General features: G+C 45.0%; 1 protein-coding gene across 1 annotated transcript in view; it reads right to left on the minus strand.

Annotated features, from left to right (window-relative positions):
• The window catches only part of NUGGC (nuclear GTPase, germinal center associated), a 60,666-nt gene extending 56,091 nt beyond the window's left edge, over nt 1-4,575 (minus strand). The window contains exon 1 of the mRNA XM_003272916.4: nt 4,416-4,575. The gene's annotated coding sequence lies outside the window, so the exon portion shown is untranslated. The remainder of the gene's footprint in view (nt 1-4,415) is intronic.
• Between the last annotated feature and the right edge of the window lie 8,815 nt (nt 4,576-13,390).

Consider the following 13,390-nt stretch of genomic DNA (forward strand, 5'->3'; position numbering starts at 1 on the left):
TCGAGACCAGCCTGACCAGCATAGTGAAAACCCATCTCTACTAAAAATACAAAAATTAGCCGGGTGTGGTGGCACACGCCTGTAATCCCAGCTACTTAGGAGGCTGCTGCAGAAGAATTGCCTGAACCCAGGAAGTGGAGGTTGCAGTGAGCCGAGATCATGCCACTGCCAGCCTAGGCAACAAAGCGAGACTCTGTCTCAAAAAAAAGAATGCTAGGGCCCCTTCTTCTACAGATCCAGACCCTGAAGACCAGGAAGGGGAAGAAACTTGTCCAAGGTCACATAGTAAGGTTATGGCAATGAGGGCTGAAACTCAGTTTTCCTGACTCCAAGTTCAATGTTCTTTTCATCACACTCAGCAGCCTCTAATAGGCACTATTTAAACAAGCCCCCTGGAGCTCAGGCATAGGGGAATGGAAGGAGTAATGCCCACAAAGGAGGGTTCCCTCAAATGCATGGCAAAGGTATTTCATGAGAAGGAAGGCTGTTGAGTGGGGACAGAGAGTAGCAACTTGATAGAATTGTAGGCAGGAACTGAAGCTGAAGCTACTGCCTGCAAACTGCTTTGCTGTTTTTGCTTTTTTTTTTGTTGTTCTTCGTTTTTTTTTGAGATGGAATTTTTGCTCTATTGCCCAGGCTGGAGTGCAGTGGCACATGATCTCAGCTCACTGCAACCTCCGCCTCCCAGGTTCAAGTGATTCTCCTGCCTCAGCCTCCCGAGTAGCTGGGATTACAGGTGCCTGCCACCACGCCCGGCTAATTTTTGTATCTTTAGAAGAGACGAGGTTTCACTATGTTGGCCAGGCTGGTCTCGAACTCCTGACCTCAGGTGATCTGCCTACCTTGGCCTCCCAAATTGCTGGGATTACAGGCGTGAGCCACCACACCCAGGCTTACTGCCTGCAAACTCAAAGACACCCTCAGAAGTAAAACAAGCCAGAGAGAGAGAGAGACTATCAGACGAGTACATTTTCACTGCATTTTTTGTGTTCTATGCAAAATTCAATGTGTTTATTACAAATGACAAATGTCCTTTACTCTTCCCCTAGTTATTCTCCTTAGGCAGAATCTCATTTCACCCTACCTTGCCTCGCATCATTAACCCTTGCCAACACTATTTACTTACTTAAATTTAAATACTTAAATTAGCAAAGTTTCTCAAAGGGGCATTTGGTCATTAACATTGGTTTACTCTCTACTTTTAATAAATATAGGAAGTGCTTGGTACACAGCAAGCACTAAATAATTTGTTGAATGAATGATGATAGATATATTTTTTGTATCTCTATATAGATAAAGCTATCTATATATAGATATAGATATATATCTTAGATGGTAAAATTAAGCATAGCAGGAATTATATTTATTATTTTATTTATTCATCAATTCATTCAACAAATATTTGTGAGTACCTATGGTGCACCAGGCACTGTTCTAGATACTGGGGGTACAGCAGGGAACAATATGGTCACATTATCTGCAAACAAAGGGCTTCCATATTCCAGATGTGAATGGTGGAGTGAAAATTACTAGGGATTTGGAGTCAGAATGCCTGGATTTTTGCTTCTGCTCCCAATCTTCAATGCAACACAGAGCAAATCACCTGATCTCTCTGAACCTCTATTTCTCCACATATGGGATAGAATTGGTTTAAAAAAATACCTATATCAAGAGTTCATCGGCTGGGCACGGTGGCTCATGCCTATAATTCTAGCACCTTGGGAGGCCAAGGTGGGCAGATCACTTGAGGTTAGGAGTTCGAGACCAGCCTGGCCAACATGGTGAAGCCCTGTCTCTACTAAAAATACAAAAATTACTTGGTCATGGTGCTGCACGCCTGTAATTCCAACTGCTTGGGAGGCTGAGGCAGGAGAGTTGCTTGAAGCCAGGAAACGGAGGTTGCAGCGAGTCGAGATCACACCACTGCACTCCAGCCTGGGCAACAGAGCAAGACTCCATCTCAACAAAATAAAAAATCGAAAAGAGTTCGTTGTGAGAATTAAATGTGATAATGAATGCAAAATTGCTCTACAGGTACTTATGCATCTGTACAAATGTTATTTTTCGAATATTTTGTGAAGGTAATTAAACTAGAAATCAGTACTAGTGTCATCCAGACCACGTCTGTTAGTCTTTGGGGAACAGATGCCACCTTAGCTGAGATGCTGACTCCCGTTCTTGTCCCCATTGATCAAACATATTGAGGATGCTGTACTATCTTCCTTAAAGAATCTTTGATCAGTTGGGTGCAGTGGATCACACCTGTATTCCCAATATTTTGGGAGGCTGAGCCAGGCAGATCATGAGATCAGGAGTTCGAGACCATCCTGGCTAACACGGTGAAACTCTGTCTCTACTAAAAATACAAACAATTAGCCAGGCGTTGTGGCACATGCCTGTAGTCCCAGCTACTCAGGAGGCTAAGGCAGAGGAATCGCTTGAACCCGGGAGGCGGAGGTTGCAGTGAGTCGAGATCATGCCACTGCACTCCAGCCTGGGTGACAGAGTGAGACTCCATCTCAAAAAAAAAAAAGAATCTTTGGTCAAGTTTTTTCTTGCTCTCACAAGAAGGCAAGCTGAAGAATGAAAGAAGGAAGAGGAGGAGACTGTTAATGAAATGATAGAATGTTGATGAAATTTAGAATTTATTTCCTTTCTCTTTGAGTTTGGGTTTAGGTTTAAGTAACTTCGGTGTTGGCAACATTTCCCAACCACCTCGTTGGCCACTGCACTGCTCTTCCAAACTAGGGATGTCCCAAGGGAGCAATTTAAACACATTAGCTCAGAAGCAAAAGTGAAACAAGGGCCTCCAAATCTCTAAAGGAAAAGAGGTATGTTTTCAGCATTAACACATCGGCTAATGTGTTCAGCATTAGAAATGTGGCCACCAGAAGCACTCATAGTAGAAGGGAGGCTTTGGGATGACATGTTTTTCTCCATCTTTCTTCCCTAGGTAAAGAGGTAAGCAAAATAAGCAGATATTTTCATAACGTACTTTAGCAAATTCTAGCAAAACGAATTTGAATCTTCTCATATTGCTCTCCCAAGCTTGTTAAAGCTAATGAGGCATAAAATGACACTTCCTCCTTATCAGGAATTCATACACCTACCAGCAATTTCTGCAACAGCTGTTTTCTTTTGGGAGGAATGATTAATGACTTGCCTAAGATCGCACTGTTCAGTAAAATTCAAACTAAAACCTGATTCTCCCCATTTCTAGCCCACTGGCCTTTTTACATAGCCTAAAATTCACTTAAACAGCCTGGGCATGGTGGCTCATGCCTGTAATCCCAGCACTTTGGGAGGCTGAGATGAGAGGGGATCCCTTGGGCCCAGGAGCTTGAGACCAGCCTTGGCAACAAAGGGAGACTCTCACCTCTACAAATTTTTTTTAATTAGCTGGGCGTGGTGGCATGCATCTGTAGTCCCAGCTATTCAGAAGGCTGAGGCAGGAGGATTACTTGAGCCCAGAAGGTCAAGATTGCAGTGAGCCATGTTCATACCCCTGCACTCCAGCCTGGGTAACAGAGTGAGGCCTCAAAAACAAACAAACCAAACCCCCAAAATTCACTTAAGCAAACAGAAAAGTAAAATTCACTTTCCCTCAAGAAATAACTTGCTTTAAGAAAATCAAATGAGAGAGAAGAGACAAATGTCCCATATACAGCAGAATTCCAAATAATTTACATAGCTACTCCATCCTCAAAGAGGGAGAATAAAACTCCCTGCTCCTTAAGTGTGTGCTGTGCATAGCAGCTTCTTTCCAAAGAGAACAGGGCAGAGATTGGAGAGGGGAAAGGATCACTTTATAGCAGAGAAACCAGACAAGCGCTGCCTCTACCAGGTGGTCAAGGTCAACACCAAGAGTCCTAAATCATGTTGACAATATTGTCCCTTGATATGATGTGATGAGAACAGCACTTTAACTCTGGGACTTCTTCCCCAAAACCCGTAACTCCAGTCTAATCGTGAGAAAAACATCAGACAAATGCCAATAGGAGAAGCCTACAAAATACCCAACCAATACTCCTCAAAACTGCCATATTCATCAAAAACAAGGAAAGTCTGAGAAACAACGTTACAGCTAAGAGGAGCCTAAGGGAACATAATTAAATGTAATGTGCTATCCTGAATAGGATTCCACAGTAGAAAGCAGACGTTAGATAAAAATCAAGAATCTGAATCAAGTACAGACTTTAGTTTAACAATAACATACCACTATCGGTTCATCAGTTGTAACAAATGTACCACACTAATATAAGATAATAGGGGAAGTTGGTTGGGAATTACATGGGAATGCTCTAAACTATCTTCTCAATATTCCTGTAAACTCAAAACTGTTCTAAAAATTAAGGTCCATTTTTTAAAAATCAACCACAAGTTACAGTATAAATTACATAAAAGAAACAACTTACCAGATGTCACTGAACAGAAAAAAAAAAAAAATTCTGCTTTGGTTACAGGAGTCCACAGAGGAGATGGTGGCAGCTTCTCCTTGGTTCAGGTATTTGGAACCAGCTGGGGTACGTAGCCCTTTGGCCCACAATCGGAAAGCCACGTTTACACAGCAGAAGTGAAACTGACTTGCCATCAGGGAGCTATTTATCACGGTCTCCTCCCACAGATACTGATTTATGCTGTCTTCTTTCACTTAAATCTAAATTCGCCAGGCGCGGTGGCTCACTCCTGTAATCCCAGCACTTTGGGAGGCCGAGGCACGCAGATCACTTGAGGTCAGGAGTACAAGAGCAGCCTGGCCAACGTGGTGAAATCCCAACTCTACTAAAAATACAAAAAAAAAAAAAAAAAATTAGCCAGGCATGGTGGCAGGACCTTGTAGTCCCAGCTACTCGGGAGGCTGAAGCAAGAGAATCACTTGAGCCTGGGAGATGGAGGCTGCAGTGAGCCAAGATCGCGCCACTGCACTCCAGCCTGGGTGACGGAGAAAGACTCCATCTCAAAAAAAAAAAAAAAAAAAAATCTAAATGGTACACGAAACAGGGATCTTGCATCCTTCTCTGCCATGTTCCTGCAAGTAGGCAGATCTGTCTTTTTTCCTTTCCAAATGCATCACTGCATCCTTCCACAGCATCTTTTCTCTGAGGGTGAACACTATTCAGATGACTGGTTCACTGGAGCAGATAGGAAAAATGCCCCAGTTCCAAGAGAAACAAAGCACTGGCTCCCTGACACCCAACTATAAGACATGATTGGGAGAGATGGAGGATATGAGATAATAAATATAGAGTTATTCTTGACCCAAAGTCTTAAAATTCACCAAAAATAACATTTGCCAAAAATAAAACATCATTGGATTGTTTGAGTGTAGAAATGAGTGATATACCGCTTTACATCTTTCTGGAACTTAAATTTTAAATCAGTATTTTTTTTGGTCTTTATTTATTTAGAGATAAGGTCTTGCTCTGTCACCCAGCCTGGAGTGCAGTGGCGTGATCATAGCTCACTGTAGCCTCGACCTCCCAGGCTCAAGCCATCCTCCCACCTCAGCCTCCTGGGTAGCTGGGACCACAGCCATGCACCATCACGCCCATCTAATTTTAAATTCATATTTTTAATAAACCCAGAAAACAAAAATTTGAAAGTGCTGTCCAGGAGAGAAGAAAAAAAACCCACTCCACTTTGCTGTGTCTGGAAACCCAAACCATCACATCACATACAGGGAAAAAGTTGTCCCTTGAACCCTCAGCTTCAGAGTGTGTGTTACTTTTTTTTTTTTTTTTTTTTTTGTGAGACAGAGTCTTGCTCTGTCATCCAGGCTAGAGTGCAGTGGCGCTATCTCAGCTCACTGCAACCTCCGCCTTCTGGGTTCAAGCGATTCTCCTGCCTCAGCCTCCTGAGTAGCTGGGACTACACAGGTGCGTCACCATGCCTGGCTATTTTTTTTTTTTTTTTATTTTAGTAGAGACAGGGTTTCACCATGTTGGCCAGGCTGGTCTCAAACTCCTGACCTCATGTGATCTGCCCACCTTGGCCTCCCAAAGTGCTGGGATTACAGGCGTGACCTACCGTGCTGGGCCAAGGGTGTATGTTACCTTTAAAGGCCAACTCAGTCATTACCAGGACAACCCTCAGTACTCTAGGTATGTATTTAGTCCAAAGAGGGTATTCAGAAGGTAAAGAGGTCAGAACAGGGAAAGAATTGAAGATTAAATGTTGAGACTGTGGTCTTAAAAACTGCTTTGAACTTTTGGCAAGATGACGTCCCTCTTCCATAAGAAAACCATAGAAACACCAGGCTAACGTTCAGAACAAAGAAAGTCAGCACAAATGCCATCCTAGGTGCTGAGTCTTATACTGATCCCTCTAGGCAAAATCACACCTTACGCTTACATTCATGTCACGCGTGCTCGGCTCCCCCTCTACTGGCTATTTCTTAGCTTCAACAATTAACCACAAATGCTACTAAATTACTTAATTACTACAATTAATTTGGAGCATTTTTAAAGCTTCCTGGGGCCAGGCCCAGTAGCTCACACCTGTAATCCCTGCATTTTGGGAGCCCGAGGTGGACAGATCACCTGAAGTCAGGAGCTTGAGACCAGCCTAGCCAACACGGTGAAACCCTGTCTCTACTAAAAATATAAAAACTAGCCGGGCATGGCAGCATGCGCCTGTAGTCCCAGCTACTCAGGAGGCTGAGGCAGGAGAGTTGCTTGAACCCGGGAGGCAGAGGTTGCAGTGAGCCAAGATCAGGCCACTGCACTCCAGCCTGGGCGACAAAGGGAGACTCCATCTCAAAAAATAAAAAAATAAAGATTCTTGAGTTCCTTTGTTTTTGTTTGTTTGTTTTAGACAGGGTCTCACTCTGTCACCCAGGCTGAAGTGTAGTGGCATTATCACGGCTCACTGCAACCTCAACCTCCTGGGCTCAAGTGATCCTCCCGCCTCAGCCTCCCAAGCAGCTGGGACTACAGGCATGTGCCACCACACTTAGCTTAAAAAAACAAAAAACAAAAAAACAACAACAAAAACAAAACAAAACTTTAGTAGAGATGAGGTCTCCTTATGTTACCCGGCTGAACTCAAACTCCTGAGCTCAAGCGATCCTCCCATCTCGGCCTCCCAAAGTGTTGGGATTACGGGTGTAAGCCACTGGGTCCAGCCTCTGGGGTTCTTTATGGTAGTCCTTGGCACCTGCTATTGGACACCTGAATGCTAGGCCTGTTAGATGTTTCTCCATTCTCTCAGGCTGAATTTCCATTGAGCTCACTGAAAACACTGAAGCAATGAGAACGTCCACAGAGCCTCATCATCACCCCCAAGCACCTATCCGGTGCTCTGCCCTCCAGCCTGTTGCTAGATGAACTATCCATGCACCCATTAAAGGCCAATCCCTTCTCTGTGCACCAGATTCCATCCCTCTCTCTAACTGAAGAACCACGTAGAGTACTTCCCCCTCTTCTCTAATTCACCAAACTTTCAGTCTCCACTGGATTATTCCCATCTGTGAACAGATTTGATGTCATTCATTCCACCTTAACAAACACTCCCTGGACCTCCATTTCCCTGCCAGGTATTAGTATATTTCTCTGCACTTCTTTATGACAAAACTCCTAGGTTGGGCATGGTGTCAGCACTTTGGGAGGCTGAGGCGGGAGGATCACTTGAACCCAGGAGTTCAAGACCAGTCTGGGCAACATAAGGAGACCCCCGTTTTTAAAAAAATAAAAATAAAAATTAGCCAGGCAGGGTGGCGCATGCCTGTAGTCCCAGGTACTTGAGGGGCTGAGATGGAAGGATCACTTGAGCCTGGGAGGTCGAGGCTGCAGTGAGCTGTGATTGCACCACTGCACTCCAGCCTGGGTGACAGAGCAAGACCTTGTCTCCAAAAAAACAAACGAAACCCCACAAATCCTCAAAAGAGTTATCTCTACTTACTGTCTCAAATTCCTTTCCTCTCAAGCTAATATAAACCTATTCCAGTCAAGCCGTCACCCTTCCCATTCCATTAAAACTGTTCTTGTCAAAGTCCACAATGATCCTGGTCAATTTTCAACCTTTATCTTTCTTGAGCCATCAGGAGCATTTGACCTGGTTGATCATTCCCTCCTGTTTGACAAACTTTCTACACTTGGCTTTCAGATAACCACTCCCCTAGTTTTCATCCCATCTCCCTGGAAGTGCTCCTCAGTCTCCTTCACTGGTTATTCCCTTGCTCCTCAACTTGTTAATAAAATACCCCAAGGCTTCATCTTCGGTCTCTTTCCTTTCCACAGCCACCCTGTTTCGTAGCTTTCAATTTCGTTCCCATGCCAATGGCTCTCAACTGATATCCAGTGTCAACCTCTTTTGTGTCTTCCTGTTCACTAGTCATCCGAAAATACAAGTTCAAACCAATCCCCGCCAGTCCCTTGAAGCACCTCTCCACCTAATTTTCTCCATTTCATCTAATGATAACTACATTTTTCCAGTCCCTTGGTCCAAAAGCTTTGGTGTCACACTTGATGTTCCTGTCTGCCGTTCATATTCCACATCTGATCTGTCAAAAAGTCTTGTTGAAATCTTCAGATTATATTCAGAATCTGAACACTTCTCACCACCTTCACTGCTGACTACCCTGACTTGAGTCACAATAATCTCTGGCCTCATTCAGTGGTTCCTGAATTTTGCTGCACGTTGGAATAACCCAGGATCTTTTAAACATGCTAATGCCTGACTCCCACCCCTTGATATTCTGATTTAATAGGTGTGGGATGTGATCTGGGCACTGGAAAGTTTTCACTGATCTCCAGGCAATTCCAATTGCAGCAAAGTTTGGGAATCATTGGCCTGGCTATGGTAACTGCCACCCACCTGCTCTCCCCACTTCTACACCAACCCCCTCCCACAGTCTATTCTCAATGCAGCTAAATAGACATGCTTTTAAATTACAGATCAGATCCATTCAATTCTCTGCCAAAAACACCAGTGGCTCCCCATCTCACTTAGGGTAAAAGCCAAAGGCCTTTCAATGACCCACAAGGTGTTTCATGAGCTGCACTGCCCCCTGCCCCATGCGCCACTCCTCTGACCTCTCTTTCACATTGCCTCACCCACTGCTCCCGTGATGTCAGCCTCCTCAGTCTCCTTGAACACCACAGACATCCTCTCACCTAGGACTTTTTTTTTTTTTTTTTTTTGAGATAGAGTCTCGCTCTGTCACCAGGCTAGAGTGCAGTGGTGTGGGATCTCGGCTCACTGCAACCTCCGCCTCCCAGGTTCAAGCAATTCTCCTGCCTCAGCCTCCCGAGTAGCTGGGAGTGCAGGCACATGCCACAATGCCTAGCTAATTTTTGTATTTTCAGTAGAGATAGGGTTTCACCATGTTGGCCAGGATGGTCTTGATCTCTTGATCTTGTGATCTGCCCGCCTCAGCCTCCCAAAGTGCTGGGATTACAGGTGTGAGCCACTGTGCCTGGCCTTCACCTAGGACCTTTGCACTAACCATTATCTTAGCCAGAAATAGTCTTTCCCACATATCTACACATCAAGTATTAGCTCAAACATCACATTCTCAATAAAGCCTACTGTAACCCCTATTTAAAATTACACCTATAACCACCTATCTCCCTCCCCCTCTCTCTGAGGTAAAACAGGGAAGAGGTAGAGGATGGTGCCGTTAGGTAAGGAAGAGCAGATCTGGAGTAATAATAGAGTTCTGTTTGGGACATGTTAAGTTTGAGATGCCTATTAGACACCCAAATCTAACAAGATATCAAATAGGGGAAAAGTTGGGGTTGGACTAGAAACCTGGGAGCAAATACGTGGTGCTCTGGGGATCACCTTGGAGAGACAAGGCTGAGTGACCCCTGTGGAACACTAGTATTCTGAGGTGAGGCAGAGACAGAGTCCACAAAAGAAAGAGAAGAAAAACCAAGAGAGTGGAGGGCCCTGTCATAAAAGATGTTCATGGAAGTGTTGACAAAAAGAGTCAAACTCTGTAAAATACTTGAAGAGATTTATTCTGAGCCATGAGGGACCAACTGATGCAAGACAGGAAAGCCCCAAAATTGGGGCTTTGCCTGGGAGGGTTCTTGGCTTCGCCCAGGAAACAATCCAATGGTGAGCTGGTGGTGTTAAATAGCAACTTGCATTGAAGCAGCAGTGCACAGCTGCAGCAGAGGGGCTGCTCCTTGTGGAGCAGGGCTACTCACAGGCAGTGCCCAGAAAAGCAGCTCAGAGACAGTTCTGCAGTCATATTTATACCCACTTTTAACTATATACAAATTAAGGGGTGATTTACACAGAAATGTAGAGAATGAGGGTGGTAACTTCCAGGTCATCAGGTCATTGCCATGAAAAGGGGAGGGTAATGTTCAGGTGTTGCCACGGCAATAGTAAACTGACATGGCATACTGGTGGGCATCTTACGGAAAGCTGCTTCCACCCCTGCCCTGTTTCAGCTAGTCCTCAACTTGATCCAGTGTCCAAACTCTGCCTCCAGAACACAGTCCCACTTCCCACCTCGCAATGGTCCGTGACAGAGCCCCAGGGGATCCTGAGAACATGTGTCCAAGGTGGTCAGGTTACAGCTTGACTTTATACATTTTAGGGAGTTATAAGACATTACTACATGTAAGATGTATATTGGTTTGGTCTAGCATGGAGGCAAAGTTAAATATTAAATCTGAATTCAATTGAACCTGTACACAAACAATAGTCACCAAGTCCTGGAACAGGTTTTGTGAGTCCCTTGAAGCTTTCATCCAGCGCCATTTCAGAGAAATCTCTATTTCAATCTATTCCTACACATTAGTTATTGAAAAACAATAGACAATAGCAAAAACAAGTTGACCTTTTTGTGTTCCTTCAGCCCAGTTGTGAAGGGCCCTTGTGACTGGGCCTCATGCCAAACAACTTGTTACAAAATGAGCTAGGGTCCCAGGCCCAGCCGAAGCTTCAGGAGACCTTTCCTCATCTGTGCAAGGAGGAGTGGCCAATTCTGGAACCCAGGCTGTTGCTTCCCAGTCTCGTGGTGAATCCTCCATAGTCTGGTGAGTGTAGTGTTCGAGTCTGGAACCCAGGCCGTTGCTTCTTGGTCTTGTGATAAATCCTCCATAGTCTGATTGGTGTATATATATATTTTCCCTTCTACCCTTCCCATTGCAATTTTCTTATTATATCTGCCTTGCCATTTACATGGGATAAAGGTTGTTCACCCTTAAAGGTATTGTGTACGTGTCTTTTCTTCTCCCCTCACGCATCTCCCACACGGAACATCCAGAAAGGTGGGACAACTCAAAGCATTGATGTGGGGTCAGGGGGCAACACTTCCAGGTCACAGGCAGATTCAGTTTTCTCTGACTGGCAATTGGTTGAGTTATTTTCTATAGACCTGAAATGAACAGAAAGGAATGTCTGGGTTAAGATACGCAGTTGTGGAGACTAAGGTTTTACCATGCAGAGGAAGCCTCCAGGTAGCAGGCTTCAGAGAGAATAGATTGTAAATGTTTCTTTTTTTTTTTATTTTTAAGTCGGAGTCTCGCTCTGTCGCCCAGGCTGGAGTGCGGTGGTGCAATCTCGGCTCACTGCAAGCTCCGCCTCCCGGGTTCACACCATTCTCCTGCCTCAGCCTCCCAAGTAGCTGGGACTACAGGCGCCCACCACCACGCCCGGCTAATTTTTTGTATTTTTAGTGGAGACGGGGTTTCAACGTGTTAGCCAGGATGGTCTCGATCTCCTGACCTCATAATCTGCCCGCCTCAGCCTCCCAAAGTGCTGGGATTACAGGCGTGAGCCACCACGCCCGGCCGTAAATGTTTCTTATCAGACTTCAAGAGTTGGTTCTGTGCTCTATCAGCTTTAAGGTCTCTGTGTTGATGTTAATACTGGTTAGCAGCTCCTGAATTCTAAAAAGGAGGAGGGAATAAGGAGGCATGTCCACCCCCACTTCCCATCATGGCCTGAACTACTTTTTCAGTTTAACTTTGGAATGCCCTGGGCTGAGAATTATTTTTAGTTTACAAAGGAGAACTTATGTTCATTGGTATAGGATGACAATGAGGTCAGACAAATACCACTGAACTTGGCAGGCTGGGAAGTTACAAAGCCTAGCAAGGCCAGTTTCAGTGTCATAGTGGGGTCAAAGCCTCGTTGCTACCTGAATCCTAGTAGGGTACATATTCCTGTCTTTATTAATGGGAGAGGTTCTTAATCTCCAGCCCATGGACAAAGGAGATCATAGACGAGTTTCAGGAAAACATCCCAAGTCCTGCCTCCAAATTTTGAAAATTTTGTGCCTGTGTATTTTTCTGGAGAACGTAAACCAGTGTCTGAGACAGGTCTCAGTCTGGAGGTTTATTCTGCCAAGGTTGAGGACACACCCAGGAAAAAGAGACATAAGTTATCACGGAATCTGGGGCCTATGGTTTTTCCAAACAGGGTTTTGAGGACTTCAATATTTAAAGGGGAAAGAGCAGGCAGAAGGGGAAAGAGGAACAACTATGCATTCATTTCACACTCAGCAAATCTGCCTTTTAGAGAAGACAAAGTAAACATAGAGGAAGGAGTCAAATATGCATTTTTCTTGGGGTGGACTGAAGGGTGATTTCTAGTCTTGTCCTTGTCCCCTACCTACTGTAAATTTGCATGGTCAGGGTGGAATTCAACAGAAGTGTTGTAAGGTAAAGACTCTGCCACTCACAAGGAATTTCCCTGTGAGAAACTCCTCTGGGAGGCCACCTGGGGAGATATGTGGGCTTCTGTCTTTGCAGCTGTTTGGGAACAGAAGGAAGGCAGTTTTTGCGTGACTCAGTTCACAAACTTAACTTTTTGTTGTTGTTGTTGTTGTTGTTGTTGAGACAGGGTCTGGCTCTGTCGTCCAGGCTGGAGTGCACTGGACAACAGAGCACGATCTCCACTCACTGCAACCTCCACTTCCGGGTTCAAGAGATTCTCCTGCTTTAACCTCCCAAGTAGCTAGGATTACAGGCATGCACCACCACGCCTGGCTAATTTTTGTATTTTTAGTAGAGACAGGGTTTCACCATATTGGCCAGGGTAGTCTCGAATGCCTGACCTCAGATGATCTGCTGGCCTTGGCCTCCTGAGATGAGCATTGTGCTAGTATTACAGGTGTGAGCCACTGCGCCCGGCCCTAAGCTTAACTTTTTTCTTTGGCAGAGTTTAGGGTCCCGAGATGTTATTTTCCTTCCATAAGAGACATCCACAGCTTTCACGATGGTTACCGATCATATGTGCCATTCATCTAAGACCAAGGTGACCACCTGGTCCCAAAGCCTGCACCTCGGATTGTTACTCGATTCCCGCCTGGTCTCTTCCAGGCCCTCAGTTAGTTTCCACAACATGGGAGGGTTCCTCCTCCGGGATCTCGCCCATTCACGTTCCCACCCACCCTCCCCGGATGTGACGACCCTGGGCTCCCACACCC

This window comes from Nomascus leucogenys, chromosome 8 (assembly GCF_006542625.1).
Source record: "Nomascus leucogenys isolate Asia chromosome 8, Asia_NLE_v1, whole genome shotgun sequence".
In the NCBI taxonomy this organism is placed as follows: Eukaryota; Metazoa; Chordata; class Mammalia; order Primates; family Hylobatidae; genus Nomascus; species Nomascus leucogenys.